General features: G+C 40.2%; 7 non-coding genes across 7 annotated transcripts; 2 read left to right on the top strand and 5 right to left on the bottom strand.

Annotated features, from left to right (window-relative positions):
* Positions 1-7584: 7584 nt before the first annotated feature.
* Positions 7585-7724, top strand: LOC141285724 (U4 spliceosomal RNA). The gene has a single exon (XR_012338853.1). It is a non-coding gene; the product is annotated as a U4 spliceosomal RNA (small nuclear RNA).
* Positions 7725-8735: 1011 nt separating this feature from the next.
* On the bottom strand, positions 8736-8808 carry trnak-uuu (transfer RNA lysine (anticodon UUU)). Its single transcript has one exon. It is a non-coding gene; the product is annotated as a tRNA-Lys (tRNA).
* A 193-nt stretch (positions 8809-9001) lies between these two features.
* Positions 9002-9083, bottom strand: trnas-uga (transfer RNA serine (anticodon UGA)). Its single transcript has one exon. It is a non-coding gene; the product is annotated as a tRNA-Ser (tRNA).
* An 838-nt stretch (positions 9084-9921) lies between these two features.
* On the top strand, positions 9922-10036 carry LOC141291075 (U5 spliceosomal RNA). The gene has a single exon (XR_012340275.1). It is a non-coding gene; the product is annotated as a U5 spliceosomal RNA (small nuclear RNA).
* A 2999-nt stretch (positions 10037-13035) lies between these two features.
* On the bottom strand, positions 13036-13108 carry trnak-cuu (transfer RNA lysine (anticodon CUU)). Its single transcript has one exon. It is a non-coding gene; the product is annotated as a tRNA-Lys (tRNA).
* A 1301-nt stretch (positions 13109-14409) lies between these two features.
* Positions 14410-14625, bottom strand: LOC141348372 (small nucleolar RNA U3). Its single transcript, XR_012357482.1, has one exon. It is a non-coding gene; the product is annotated as a small nucleolar RNA U3 (small nucleolar RNA).
* A 972-nt stretch (positions 14626-15597) lies between these two features.
* LOC141284892 (U4 spliceosomal RNA) lies at positions 15598-15738 on the bottom strand. The gene has a single exon (XR_012338510.1). It is a non-coding gene; the product is annotated as a U4 spliceosomal RNA (small nuclear RNA).
* Positions 15739-16064: the final 326 nt, after the last annotated feature.

The raw sequence follows: 16064 nt of genomic DNA, 5'->3' as shown, positions 1-16064 counted from the left end.
GATTAAAAACTTCACGTTCTCCCACCATAATCTCCTATCCTCTTCAAACATTCCATTTTCCTTTTCTTTTTCTATAATTTCTTTAACCTTTGAAACATAATCTTCATTCTTTAAAATCTGTGTATTTAAAATCCATACTCCCGGCCCTCTTTGCATTTTCCTCCAGTCCAAACTAAAGGATAAAATCTTGTGATCGCTAAAACTGGTTTCTTCATATTTAATCTTTTCAATAAAATTCTCCACATTTCTCGTGCATAAAACAAAGTCAATTCTAGTTTGGCATACAAAACTCCCCACTATTTGTCTTTTTGAGAATTCTTTTTTCTTTTCGTTCCTTTCTCTCCACACATCTATTAAATTATTTTCTCTCATCAATTCGTTTAATTCTTTTCTCCCTGTGTCCGATTTAAAAACCATTCCCTCCGCCATATCCTGTTTGCTAAAAACAGTATTAAAATCCCCCATCATAATTGTTTCTTTATATTTCTTTATAATGCTCCTTAAAACATTAAAAAAAACTTTCTTTTCTTTCTCCTCTGTTGGTGCATGTACATTCGCTAAAATAATTCCACGTCCTTCATAATTTACTTCTACCACCATACATTTCCCTATCTTATCTTTATACACTACTTTGCTTGCATTAAACACATCTTTTCTCATTAAAAACGCTACACCTCTTCCAAGCCTTCCATCCCCATTGTTGTATAAAATATCTCCTTCCCATTTCTTTTTATAGTCTATCATCACACTCTCTTTCCAGTTTGTTTCTTGCAAAGCGATAACATGTTTTCCTTTGCATTTTTCTTTCAGTCTTTCAAATTTTCCCATGTCCATCAATCCCCTTGCATTAAAAGTAACACAACTTAAAACCATTAAAAGAAATAAAAACAAATACCTAGAAAACATTATACTCCATCTTCTCCCTCCAACCCACTTAACACTTCATATCTGTTTACACTTGTCATGATTTTTTTTCTTGCATTTCCCACATTTGGTTTTACCTTTAAGGCTCTCCTTCTAATTAGTCCTCTCCCCTCTCTGTCTTTTCCCATGTTGTCCATCTTTGCTTGCTCTCCATTGTCTGTTTCTTTGTTTTGATTTCCCATTCTTTGTCCATCTCTCTCTACGTCGTCCAGAAAACTTTTAGAAGTGTCCAATGTGATGGTGATGTATTTTGCTTAACCCCCTTGACACAGAATGCAAATCAGTAAATATACGGTGACCTCAAGGTGATTTGGAGCCAGACACTCTACCGTTGCACTACAAGATAGCGGAAAAATTATTTAGTGCTTCATGCTTAAGCACTTTGATAAACTATGCAAATCAGCTAGTCTTTAAACTCACAAAGTCAAGAACAGATCGCTTGACCTCAACATAACTGGAACACGCAACCTCCCGATCCGGGGTCAGGCGCACTCTGTCGCGGCCACAAGGTCGAGAAAACAAGTTGGCGTTCCTTGCTTAATTGCTTTGATTCAATTTGCAAATCAGTCACGGTAAAGGGCTGTAGACTTTATACTATGGATGTCAAGAAGAGATCAACTGATGTGATTGGAACATGCAACCGTCTGATCTGGATTCAGCCAAGTACTTATCTCCACGTCAGATTCCAGCTTGGCGTACGACCGTTTCCTTGTGGTAATGCCTGGTATTGCAGATAGTTCAGCCTCACTATAATTTGATTTCTTGCGCTCCTTTTTACTTGCCATTGTCACAGAGTTTTTGCTTTAGGAATGAGCTCATTTTATATGTTAATTAATTAAGCAGGGGCGTTTCGACGGCGGAACATTCAGCTGCACACAATTCCACGATCATTTGTGATTTATAACCGAATGACTGGCGTACGCATGGATTTCGTGTGTACGTTCGTTTCTCTGAATCGCTCTTACGATCAAATCAGAAAAGTTCTTAGATAAAATCAAGGATGGTTTCTACCAGTGATGCGCGGGTTGATCCGAAATGAGCGGGTGCCCGCGGTCACCCGCGGTTACGAGTCATCCAAAAATATTTTTAATGATATTCGGGTTGCGTTCGGTCGGGTCGTTTGAAATAAAGATGCCAATTAAACCTTTGTAATTTATGTAGTACTAGACACACTTTTCTATGAAATACATAGACCTACACTTTATTGGCTGAATAATATTTACCTTTTGAATGTTGAGCGTTATTAACTGTTGAATAAATGCTGACGCGATATTCAATGTCCAATGTTTCTCTTTCTTTTTGGAATTATTAGACAGATTTTACTATTAGTCTTTTCAAATGCCTAGGTCTGTTTAATTTCCTTAATTATATAAAATTTAGCACTATTTTTTAACGTTTATTCAAGCAATAAATTATCTCATGTATATGCTTGTTTAAAACCAGGGATTAAAAACGAATTCCAGGTAAAAACAGGATTTTTTCTTTACATTTCCACAGAGCGAAACGAATGAAATTAAGCATTATAGCTATACAATTAATTATATATATATAAAATTATTATTATTATTATTTTGTCATATTCATGATTCCTGATTTTATATGAAAACTTAGTGTAGGATTTCAGCGCGAATCAGACAATTTAAGAGAGTCGATTAGAAGTTAGAACACTTCTACAGACGTACATTCCACAAGAGGCCCGTCATAAATCTGACGTTTGATAGCCTGGCGCCAGACCGCCAGCCTGAAGCAAACCTAACTTACTAAGAACTCGCAAAATTAACACAAAGACACTTCTTCATAATCAAATCCTTCGAATAAGGAGATTGTCCAATTTGGAGCAAGTAACCAAGATTAATGGTCAAAGAGATGCACATTTTGAACATCACATGATTAAAGTCATTAGCGATATGGTTGGTTTTCCCCCACACACAGGACACAACGGAAATTCCTTCCCTAAACTTCCTCCCAGCTTAGAGAACAGACCCTCACAGAAGGGCACAGAAAACTGTCTATTGATGTACATATGCGCCTAAAATGTGCTAAAGAACTAAGGAGCAACTCCTCATTTCTATGTATAACTTCCTATCATATATGTAACCCACACATTTGTCTATTATGTTTTAATCACTCATTGTGTATGTCCCTTTTGATAACTATTGAATAGTTTAATGGTTTATATTGATGTTTGATATGTCTGAGTTGGAAATCGCATTCTCAAAATGTTCCTGTAATTCAATTCTTTGCAAAATGTATTATAGTCTTGTTATAGAAATCATGTCCAAATTTATCTCTGCAAAGAGCGGGAATTTGGGATCACGGGACTGATAAGATAACATTGGGATTTATGGTTGGTAGGAGGAACCAGCAGTCCACCGGACTTCGGACATTGTTCTAATTGGTCAAGACACCATTTTGGGATGTGTCCAAAGGCTGAGTTTAAAAACTCAAGGACACCCTCAAATTTCTCTCTTATCTCTTCACTATAAGCTCTCTTACGTCTCGACGCCGCCTGGCCTGAATGCCAGCCTCCTCATCTAAAGGAAACATGAGGAGATCACCACACTTCTATCTTTTTCTTTAATCTTTTTTTTATTTTTATTTCTTTCCGTTGAGAGTTTCGTTTCTAGTTAAGTTTGTGCAAGCCGCGACCGACCTAAACGTCTTTGCTGACCTCAACTTCAACAGCACGCAACTCTCATATCCAGCCAACGCCCAAGCACACAAAGGACCACAGAACCAACCAATCAGCAACCTCGGGAAAGCCCTGAAGCGACACAACTAAAGGAATTCCCAAAGGCAACGCGCAAGTAACCTCCAGAATCTTACTGAACTGGTGCATTTTGATATAAAGTTTAATAACCTCTTTGAGAGACTCAATACGAGGGTTAATTAAGTGATTGATGGTTGTTCAGGTCTAAGCAATTGCACATATTGCTAACTTGGTACTTCATATTTTCATTCCTTTAAACTCATTCTTTCCTCACTTTCTCTTTCTGCAACCTGTGTGAATGCGTGTGTTTTATGTTAGTTTAGATTGTATGTGTTAGGTTTATCCATTAAAATCATATTTTTATTAGAAAAGATAAGTATCTTGTGTTTTGTGCTTACAAGTTAATGTCTTAAACTGCTGATTTTGCTACTGTGCTAATATATAGTGTTTTCACTATATTCTGGATAGTAATATCCATCGCAGAGTTTCTGTTACGGCTTGTGAATGAATCGCAGGTCGACTCTTGAACAGCCGTAAAACAGCGATTCTGTTCAAATTCCCTATTGAATCATATTCGATTTCCCTTTGAGCTAAATTATAAATTATATGTGTAATTAATCCCTTTTACAATCTTACATTAGTTTTGAAGTGCATTCGTTATGTTTGTATAAGAAAGTCGTTAACCTGGCCTATTAAGTTGATTTAATATTCTTGATAATTTTTAGAAAAATAAAAGTTAAGAAAAAAGGAATTAGCTTTAGTCTCTAATATTTAGGGCTACAGGCTAATCTTTTTCTTAACTTTTATTGCACTGTAGATCGAAATAAAATAATTAATGATCATATTTAACATCGGAGAATCACTGACATAATTTAGAGTAGCCTACTTCGAAAATGAAATTATTTAAATCTGTATAAAGGAATATTTTTAAACGTTTATTCAAGCAATATAAATGATCTCATGTAGGCTATATGCTTGTTTAAAACGAGGGATTAAAAACGAATTCCGAATAAAAACGGTATTTTTTCTTTACATTTCCAGAGAGCGAAACAAACGAACGAAATTAAGCATTAGGCCCTACTTAATAAATTCAAGGCACTATAATTTCCTTATTCATTTGATATAGCTATACAATTAAAAAAAAAAAAAAAAAAAAAAAAAAAAAAAAAAAATATATATATATATATATATATATATATAAATAATATTATTTTATTTATTAATTTATATAGGCCTATGAAAACTTCATTTTGAAGTGCATTCGTTATGTTTGTATAAGAAAAGTCGTTAACCTAGCCTATTAAGTTGATTTAATATTCTTGATAATTTTTAGAAGAATAAAAGTTAAGAAAAAATGAATAAGCTTATAGTCTCTAATATTTAGGGCTATAGGCTAATCTTTTTCTTAACATTTATTACACTGTAGATCGAAATAAAATAACTCTTGGTCATATTACAGTTTTTTACAATCGTTTTTGCACTAATAACTGAACCTTAATGTAATTTTTCAAAACTCTAGATACAAAACTCAAAACAGTCATTATTTGTAACACAGGCTGTCCAGTGTTCAAAACTTTGCATAGTGCGTTCATATCTTTAAAGAAGCCTTGCATTAGCAGAAGCATTGTTTCAAAAAACGAATTTATTATGAAATATTATAGGAACATTACTTTAGATCACCCATACACAAGTTACCCATAGTTTCAATGTGTTTTTGCTAGTACAATCATTAAATATAGTTGTACAAAATATGTGATTCAGGTTTCATTTTTTTTTTACTTTAGACTGAGAACAGTACAGACACAGTGGGATCATTGAAATACTGTAATGTGGAATTTACTGATAAAATAAATCTCAGCATAGGTTTTCTAAAGGGAAAAAATTTAGATTCAAAGTTTTAGCTGTTTTTTTTTTAGCAGGGTACAGTATATTGTCCAGCCTAGGCTGGTTGGCTGGTTTTAGCTGGTTTAAGCTGGAAGTAGCTGGTTTTAGCTGGTCTCCCAGTCTGGTCAGGCTGGTTTTAGCTGGTGGTTTCCCAGCCTGACCAGACAGAAAAGTGGCCAATACCCCTCTAAAACCAGCTATGACCAGCTAAAACCAGGCTGGTTGACCAGCTAAAAACAGCCAAATAGCAGGCTGGTTTTGGATTTTTTTTCTTCTTCAGCAGGGCTAATTTGTGCACCAACGTTCTTGATACATTCTTTTTTTATTTATTTATTTATTTTTTTACCAGGGTAGCCAATAACTCATTGAAACCACAAAAGCAATAACATAAAAATGACATCTTGCATTCAGTAATGTTGAATATGAAAATGTGTTCTGTAAAAGAGGTACATGGGGCCATAGAAACCATATCTGATAAAGATACAAGATTTTTACACGGTAAAAAAAAAAAAAAGTACTGCAGAGGTACAATTTTGTTCCTGGGCAACAAAACATATAAAGGTACCTTTAAAGGTACACAATGGGTCCTTATTGTACAATTATGTACCCAAAAAATTGTACCCTTGGTAACACCCCTGTGACAGCTACTTGTACCCTAAAAGGTATAGTTTTGTACCTTTTTTTCTGAGAGTGTAGTGTAGTCCATCTGGGTCATATTCTGTGGTAACTGGTGTCAAATGATCTATCCTGAAACATGCACTATTTTCCATAAAAGCTATGCTTCAAGGGTAATGCAACAGTTACTTTTCATTTTAAGCAGATGTATCAACTGATAGTTCAATCTTTGTAATGAAATGAATGCACACTCATCTCAGATGTAATGTGTGAGTTGCATTTTGAAATAGTAATACTTTGATGTTAAGTTGTGTCATTTTGAACAGGTGATTTAAGTTCAATGAACAAATTATCTTTGGCTTATGTGTATTGTATCCAAGCATTTGAAGAATGTGTTAAGTGGTTTGAAAAATGTGCATTTTGATCATTGGTTGTGAATTATGTGTCTAGAGTTTTGAAAAAAGACATTACGGTTCTGTTATTAGTGCAAAAACGATTGTAAAAAACTGTAACATCGGAGAATCACTGACATAATTTAGTGAAGCCTACTTCGAAAATGAATCTATTTAAATCTATAAAGGCAAGACAAACTAAATCACAACAAGAACAATCTGTATTTTTCTTGTAATCAAGAACATTTCTTTTGACAAAATTACTTAATGCCGAATGATGTTTGACAGTGAACGCATCTCCACTGCATATAGCCGCATATAATCGCTGCTGTCAGTAGCAAATATTAAACATGCGGGTCAGGAAGCGGGTCGGGTACAATATTTTCTTTTTTTATTTTGCGGTCCGAGTTGCGGGCGGGTTATTAAAAACGTCGGTCGGGCTCGGGTTGTTTATACATTGACCCGCGCATCACTGGTTTTTACGCAAGTCTTTATAAATGAGGCCCCTGGTGTCCACTAACGCCTATGCCGTTCTTAGGGTTGCGAGGCACAGCTTTCTCAGGGCGTTTATCCTGTGCACCTTCAATAAGCTGGCTTGTTTTAAAAGAAGTCAGCGGCGGGTGTTTGATGAACATTTTCACCAGCTCGAGTTTGCTGTGGCATGTGGATTCATTCTTTACTGATGATCTGTCTCTGGGGCTCATCTAGTTGACATGGTATCCGCTGACATTCGGCTGAAGGTGCTGATCCACCATCTGCTCTTGGTACGGAATGGATCCGGGGGACTGCAGTGACCATCTGATCGGAATACAGAATGGATCTGGCGGCTACGGTGACCTCAGAATAAGAAGAAACAGACTAATATTAATGTAGATGCAAAAGTTCCATGTTGCCACAGTGTCAGATTGGAGAGGATCTGGTTTTCACAGTCTTGCGTCGATGGCCGTCTAGGTGAAGAGGTCTTCACTGATGATCTGTCTCTGGGGCTCATCCAGCTTGCTACCACCTTGTCGGTTCACATCCACGTAGGTGCACAAAAAGGTCACAACCGTCACCGGTATTCTATCGCAGAGGCAATGTTGTAGCTTGTGTGGTTTATCTGAGGTGTGATCATTGCTGGTTGAAAACTTTCCCCGATATCCCATCGGGATGATTTGAAATACAGTCGGCTTCGACAGTTTTTGCCGGTCTCTCTGGACGCTTCTTGAAAAAGGTAGTTTTGCTTCGTTTTGTTTCCTTTTGTTGGAGTGGCTGGTTGTTGGTTCTCGTCAAAGAGGTGTCTACAGATCATAGCGTGCCGGAGCCAGAAGATTTATTGTTTTGTCAATATGTTCTCAAGACTTCGCTGCAGGTATCGTTAAACTACAGCACAATTACAGCTCACCGCAACCCATCGTAAACAGGTTGGGCCTGTCTGTTCCAGTGGGCTCTCAGTGGTGCTAAATCATCAAATGAAGAGGATGGGATTCAAACCCACACAAACCAAGGTGTGCCGAGCACAACGGATTAGCCTTGCATCGCCTTAACCACTCGACCACCTCGTCACTTTCCATGGTCCTTTTATTTAACACTCCCGATTCAGACCATCAGCTCATTAGTAGAGCACTCAGTGAACTGAACTGAGTGTGTCAGATAAGGAGGACACTCAAAAAGTGCAGAGTGGGGTCCCCAGGACCGAGGATTACTGCTAAAGGAGCCGATCGACGAGGATGGGATTCGAACCCACGCGTGCAGAGCACAATGGATTAGCAGTCCATCGCCTTAACCACTCGGCCAAAAACAGGGCAAAACTGTTAGGACTTAGACCAGTGATTGTTAGGAATGTTAGGACTTGTGTTAGGATTGTTAGGACTTGTGTTAGGACTTGTTCCGAATGTTTTAGGACTTGTAACAAATGTTTAGGAATAGTTAGGCCGGCTGATCACTGGAACGTACGGCCACGACTACGGTGGCCCAGACGTCCTCTGTCCCGTTGTCAACCTCAAAGTTGGCTGAAAAAACAATGAACTGGCTACCGCTTTACTGAAATCGCCTAGCATAAAACTCCTAAAGGGGAAAACAGCCCACCACAAGCAACAAAACATTCATGAAGGGGCAGCATAGCAAACACTCTATGTGAACTCTATCACATCTTTAAGCGTACGCCGCCACACGGCAGAGCTGGACCGGCACGACTGCAAGCTGAGGGCGACAACAAGAAGATGGCCCTTCGCCCGAACAGGGACTTGAACCCTGGACCCTCAGATTAAAAGTCTGATGCTCTACCGACTGAGCTATCCAGGCTCTTGTGTTTTGTGCGCCTCTTACTTTTATATAAGAAGACTTTCTCCACAAGCCGCCCAGCAGAAGCTCACTTGCCACAGGAGCTATGGGACAAAGGCCGCACGCAATTACGTCAGAGAGAGCGAAGGCCAAAGGCCTTGGAAGGCCCACCCGCCGTCGCAAAAAGCTAAAGGCAAAAGGGGGAATGCCCGACCGTAGTCGGCAGGGTTCGAACCTGCGCGGGGAGACCCCAATGGATTTCAAGTCCATCGCCTTAACCTCTCGGCCACGACTACACCAGCATGTGGACCGCCTGCTCTCGTCTCGAGGCGGGCAGCACAGGATGCCGCCGAGCTTCAGGCGCAAAATCCAACTGAAGGGTGAGTTGGCAAAAAGAAGCTGGACGTCCCCGTCGCTCAACGACAAAGGGCTGCCATGACCCGGATTCGAGCATTCTTATCTGACCGCTTAAATCTGGCACCGAGCGACTGCGTTGGTGGTATTGTGGTGAGCATAGCTGCCTTCCAAGAAGTTGACCCGGGTTCGATTCCCGGCCAACGCACAGTTTTTGGCTGCGGTTGACCTCGAAGCAGAACTCCTTCTGTGACCTCTGTCTGCACCAAAAGCTTTTGGATGAGTCGTTCAACAGCAGCAAAGAACTAGGTCTCCTCATTGGGGAATCTAACCCCGGTCTTCCACGTGACAGGGGGAGATACTGTCCACCATACTAACGAAGAGTTGCGCTTGCTGTTCTTCGCTCCCAGCACACGCGACTGCACCCAACTTGCCAAAACGAGCCCCTACTCCATGAAATACCAGATTGACCCGCCACGAGCTAAAGTCTCTCAATATCTTGAATGTTACACATTACAGTGGGTCATTATTTGGACCGCTTTATTTCATTTAATATTTTTTTTGGCCTCTAATACGGGGGCATGAAAAAAGAGATGACATTACCTTGATCGGGTTTGTGAATACTGGGTGAGGGAAGGGACTTTCATAACTTTTACTTCTCCCATTTGGAGTGAGGGGGGTGACGAAAATCATGTTGGCAGGTGTCGGCACCCTAGATTACCCTTGGTGAGCGTAGTGGTTTACCACAGTGAGCGCACAGGTCCAAGGGCATAGAGACACATCTCGAGTTTCTCGTCATCAGCGCATAAATCTTTCGCCTTTTATTAAAGATTTCCGTGGAGGGGAACCTTTGCGAGTGACCTGTATTTTTGGGGGCTCTGCTCACAGCAGAGCTACACTAGAGTGTCAAGAGCAGAGTCAATCTGGCCACCCGCCAGCGTGCAGTGGAACGAAGCGCGCCTCGTCGTGGTCTGTGTTTGCAGCCTTTGCGCTTCCAGCTTCGCAGCTTCAAATTTCTTTAGACAGCATGGAAAGACAGCGCTCTCTCATCCATGACGCGAGAAAAACTCTGGACGGGCTCAAACAAAGATGGCCTTTAGCTCTTTTGGCCCTATCAGTGACTCGTGCGCTTCGAGCCTTCTTTGTCGACCCCGAAAGCCAGCCTCTGCTGCCTGCGTTGTTGGTATAGTTTAACTGGCACTGCACCCGTACGAAAAATGGAGGTGGCTTACATCTAGTGGTGCCGGCCGTCTGAATTGAAAAAAAAAAAGGGCTAGCATCGCTTTTTATTACTGTGGAGAGAGGGCACACAAATCCGTGCTAGGGACACGGAAGAAAAGGGCCCGGCCTCTTCTCCTCAGCACCGGTGAAGAGCGTAGTCGGCAGGATTCGAACCTGCGCGGGGAGACCCCAATGGATTTCTAGTCCATCGCCTTAACCGCTCCGGCCTAAAACAGGGCAAAAGGGACTGCTATGGGTGGGGGAAAAGAAAAAATGAGAAAAAAAAACAGGGGGAAAAGGAACAAAAAAAAAAGGGGAAGTGAAAAAAAAGGGAAAATTTATTGGAATTACCCACTTTTTTACCCTTTAACTTACTTTAACAAATTACAGAAAAGTCCATATTTCTACATATTTTACCTAATTACAAAACAACTATTCAATTTTGTAAAATTGAAATAATAAAACATAAAAAACATATTTCCAAAAAAATATGGTTTATTTCAAAAGCTCAAATATTGACATATGACAAATTATACTCTACTGTATATATGCATTATATGCTCCTTTTCAAAAATCTTATACCCAGAATTGGAGAAATATAATATTAAAAAAGAATATATAAACAAACTGAAATTGTCATTTATAATCATCTTACTACCACAAAGAGTTTAATATTAAGAACAAAATATATACAAATGAAAATTATAAATAAAATAAAAAAACTAAATAAAAATAGTTTATTCCAAAAGCTAAAATCTATTATTTTTTATAAGACATGAATACAAATGTAAAGAACTGTAACAATACAACTTGCATAATAAAAAACACTCTTTAAATCTGACCTTTATACAATGGAAAAGTTATATGTAAAAAATGTAAACAATGATAATACTCTGAATAATAATATACCTTTTATAAAGACATATAAACAATTTTATAATTATATAACCTTTATCATTTTTATAAGACATCAATACAAATGTAAAGAACTATACTACTACTACTACTACTAATAATAATAATAATATAAACTTTTATAATCGTTATAAGATATAAATACTAATTTAAAAGAAGTATAATCCTATTAATAATAATAATAAAAATAATAATGATGATAATCATCAAAATCATCAAAATCAACTTTCAAATCTTATCTTTATAAAATAAAATTATCATGTAATTACCACAAATACATGTTTTTATTTTAAATAACTTTAGAATGTAAAGGAAAGCTCTTAATTTTCTTGGTTTACTTAGAGTACTAGTTAAAATGCACTAAGTTAAAAGTTATGCTGACTGTATTATGCATGAAACTAAAGACAAAATAAAACCTAAAGAGAGTCTTTCCACTCTGTAATGGTCTGACCAGATGCTGGACAGTACCACTTTCCTTTAACCTGGGAATAACCAGTAAATTTGCTTTTTGAGTGGCCACATGTTTTACATTGGTAATGGTAATGTTCTTTTGTGTGACGCTTCTTTGGTGGCTCCCCTCTTGCCACACGCTCTTGATCTTCAAGAGCTGCCTTGTGCAGTCTCCAAGCACGCTGTCGGTTCTAAGGAGGTGGTGCAGCTGATGGCTGCTGGCCTTGCGGAAGGGAAGACCAATCCTGAGATTGCGGTGGTGGAGCCGATGACTGTTGGCCTGGCGGAAGGGAAGACCATCCCTGAGGCGGTGGTGGACCTAATGGCTGCTGGCCTTGCGGAAGGGAAGACCAATCCTGTGATTGCGGTGGTGGAGCCGATGACTGTTGGCCTGGCGGAAGGGAAGACCATCCCTGAGGCGGTGGTGGACCTAATGGCTGCTGGCCTTGCGGAAGGGAAGACCTATAGTAAAACCATGGTAAATGACGATAAACACAAGCACAACGTTTTTTGTTGTTGCTGTTCATTCAGATTTTCATTTATAGTTAGACTGTGTTCATACAGTTGTAATCGATCAGCCAAAAAACACAAAATGGTTACTACGCTTTCACTATAGTAAAAACACGGTAAATTGTCATAAGGAATGACTGCGCTTACAGCTGAAACACGTTTTCTTCTGATTTAAATCAAACTTCAGAACGTGTAAATAGAGTTTAATGAGTAAGATTACATTTAAACGGTGTTTCATTATGGGCAATTCACGAGTCAAAAGTTTGTGAACGCCAAACACGGATGAAAGACGGACGAAAACGTAACGAGTTACCAATTGAGAACATTGTAAACAGAGAGGAAGAAAGTTGAAAACATGTATTACTTTGAAAAGTTATCATATATTTCGTTCCTCTGGTTTTTGAACCTGACTTAGAATGAAACTAAGCGCAGTGAGTGGCTCTCAACAATGGAGCTCGAGTGATGCGATTGGCTCTCATCCATTCCCACAATGGACGACGAGCGACGCGATTGGCTCTCGTCCATTCTCACAATGGACGGCGAGATCGCAATTGGACGAGATGGCCACGGAAACAGACGATCCTGCTCCAGGTAGCGCCACAGAGACAGCTGTTGTGTGTCTGCTGCCGCCGGATCACGGTTGTAAAAGCAAGGGTTAGGGTTAGGGATTAGAATCGCACGTACTAACAGGCTGTTTTGAAAGATGTTTCCGGAGCTCGCAAAATCCACTTAGCCTGTGCGGCGAATGGGCACGCTGGAGCCCGCCACCCTGTTGGGAAGAAAGAGAGCCAACAGAGGCGCCCAACGTGGGGCTCGAACCCACGACCCTGAGATTAAGAGTCTCATGCTCTACCAACTGAGCTAGCCGGGCTTGTTGTGGCTTCCTTCACCGGGTCGGAGGCAGTTTTCATCGGCTCCCAAATGACACAGGCGAAACGGAGGCTCTCGCGTTGTGCGAGACTGTCGAGCCGTCCCGTGGGTAGGGCTTAGAGCAGGCTTAGAGTTTTCTTCTGTCAGTTTTGACCCAATGTGTTTTTGGGAAGCGCAGTTTGACCCAGCAGTGCAGGCCAACAACATGTTCTGTCTTGCCGCGGGAAGGCGGTTCAATGCTTTGGACAGCGTATGGTTGAGATGTGATTTTCCACCAATTTGGGGCACCTTTCTTATGGAAATCAAGGATAAATCTATATAAGGATAAGGATAAATCTTCTATTTTTCGGTGGTCTTTTGAGAACACTAGATTTATATGTCAATTCCAACATAACACCGACTGTTACGCAACAGTCCCGGGATCGTTAATAGTTACGCCTCCAACATTTGCATCGCCCAATCATCGGTAACGTCAGTACATCAGTAAAACAAGGCAAGCCACTGAAGGGACACGGTTAGCTTAATGCTAGCACTAGCCTGTTACATTGCAGTACAAAAGATATCACTTACCACATAAACAGAGAGATGACTGTGCTGATGATGGTGAATGATGGAGAAATAACTGCGCTGATGATGGCGAATGATTTACAGATCCAGAGTATCACCGAGAAGCAGCTGAACTTGTGTGGTAAGAAGAGCTCCCTCTGCATTATAACTTTACACAGAGCACATGGATCACAGTAATGAGACTAAAATGTCTGCGATTCAAAACGGCAGATTCAACAAACCACATATTAAAAGCGGCTAGAGCTCCTAATTAAATATATATTTTTTATCAATGTGCCAGCTATAGAGATGAGCAGCTCTGTGAAACAGCCAATTGGAGCAGAGCTCATTAATATTCATGAAGCTTCCAAAAAAGGCAATAACAGAGCATTTCATTCTAGGGACAAATCCTAGGGTTGTAAATGGTCCTGTAAAACCGTTTCTGGAGATTGTTTGCCCTTTCGTATGCCATATACCTTCTATGTAGATATCAAAGAACAAATTAAAATATTCTCTCAATGCATTTTATGGCAACTTTAAGTTGATAGAACCAGCTGACATCTTATCCTGACATTCTGAATCTCAAGGATGGTGACACCCACCACCAAAAATGTAAAAAAAAAAAAAAAAAAGTAGTTTCATCAGATATACACCAATTATGAGCTAAACAATTAATTACAAACAGAATCATATCCGATGTTCAATCGATCGCAACTACTCACAAGATTTTTAATCTGATATTTACAATTTTCAAAGACCACTCTGATCATACTCTCTTCTTCTATGCTGCATAAACGCCACACAGAACGTTCATCAATGGTGTGGAACATATGAAATAAACAACTACTCCACACCCGATTCACGCTCAGTAAAGAGTATCAAAGCTCATCATCGTAGTTTGGGAGACACTACACTTTTGAAACACATTTCCTAGTTAAAAACTATAGAAATGATCCCTGAAAGTATAATCTTGACCTCCATTTTGCAAAACCAGCTTAGGCGACTTCTGACACTTTGAGTCTCAGAGATGGTGACAACCTAACAACAGAGATGAGAAAAGTTACATCTGAAACATCATTAGAGTCCTAAAAATTTTTTTGTAATTTTAGTCGGATGCAGTTTTCATCGGCCCCCAAATTACACAGGCGAAACTGAGGCTCTCCCGTTGTGCGAGACTGTCAACCCGTCCCGTGGGTAGGGCTTAAAGCAGGCTTAGAGATTTCTTCTGTCAGTTTTGACCCAATCTGTTTTTGGGAAGCGCAGTTTGACCCAGCAGTGCGGGCCAACAACATGTTCTGTTTTGCCGCGTGAAGGCGGTTCAATGCTTTGGACAGCGTATGGTTGAGTTGTGATTTTCCACCAATTTGGGGCACCTTTCTTATGGAAATCAAGGATGATTTCAAGGGAAATGGCAAACTGGTGTAGCGTTTGGCTAATAAGCTAAAGCTACAAAGGATGTACCGGTGCCCCGTCGTCCGAGCAGAATCCACATTTGGCCGTAATCGGAGGTTACTACTAGCGTTCGATTGTGTCTCATAGGGAGTTTGGCGCAGGGCCTCAGTGGAAAACAGGCCCTCGGCGGCTGAAAGAAAAGACGAAGAATGCATCCACATGCACATGAATCAGGAGTGTTAAATAAAGAAACCCCGCAAGATGACGAGGTGGTCCAGTGGTTAAGGCGGTGGAAGGCTAATACATTGTGCTCGACACGCTTTGGAAGCTTTAGCGCCACTGAGAGCCCACCGGACCAGACAGGACCAACCTGTTTACGATGGGTAACGGTGATCTGTAATTGCGCTGCAGTTTAACGATACCTGTCTTGAGAACATATTGACAAAACAACAAGCCTTCTGGCTCTGGCGCTCTATCATCAGTAGACAGCTTTTTGGCGAGGAAAAAAACCCCTAAACGAAACAAGGCTATATTTCTCAACAAAACTCTAAGCCTCCAGAGAGGCTAGCAAAAATTGCCAAAGCTAACTGTATTTCAAGCCATCCTGGCGGGGTATTGGGTAAAGTTTTCAACCAGCAATGATCGCGCCTCGGATAAACCTCATAGGCTACAATATTGCCTCTGCGAAAGAATGCCAGCGACGGTCGTGACCTTTTCGTGCACCTACGTGGATGTGAACCGACAAGGTGGCAGCAAGCTTTAAACATGACGCACAAACAGTCTCCTGGCACGGGTTGCTGCACCGTGTTTCCACGGAACAGATTAGAGGTGTGTAAAAGACGGCTCATTCACTATTCCCTCTGTGCTCAAAACAGCCTGCTGAAAGCACGGCAGCAGCAGCTGAAAAGGTCCGCAGCATGGCCTGTCTCGGTCAGCAAGGGGACGGGGTGGCCGAGTGGTTAAAGCGATGGACTGCTAATCCATTGTGCTCTGTGCAATGGTTGGAATCCCATTCTTGT

The sequence above is a fragment of the Garra rufa genome, chromosome 1 (assembly GCF_049309525.1).
Source record: "Garra rufa chromosome 1, GarRuf1.0, whole genome shotgun sequence".
In the NCBI taxonomy this organism is placed as follows: domain Eukaryota; kingdom Metazoa; phylum Chordata; class Actinopteri; order Cypriniformes; family Cyprinidae; genus Garra; species Garra rufa.
The sequence above is the reverse complement of the archived record's forward strand: the minus strand, read 5'-3'. Positions and strand labels throughout refer to the sequence as shown.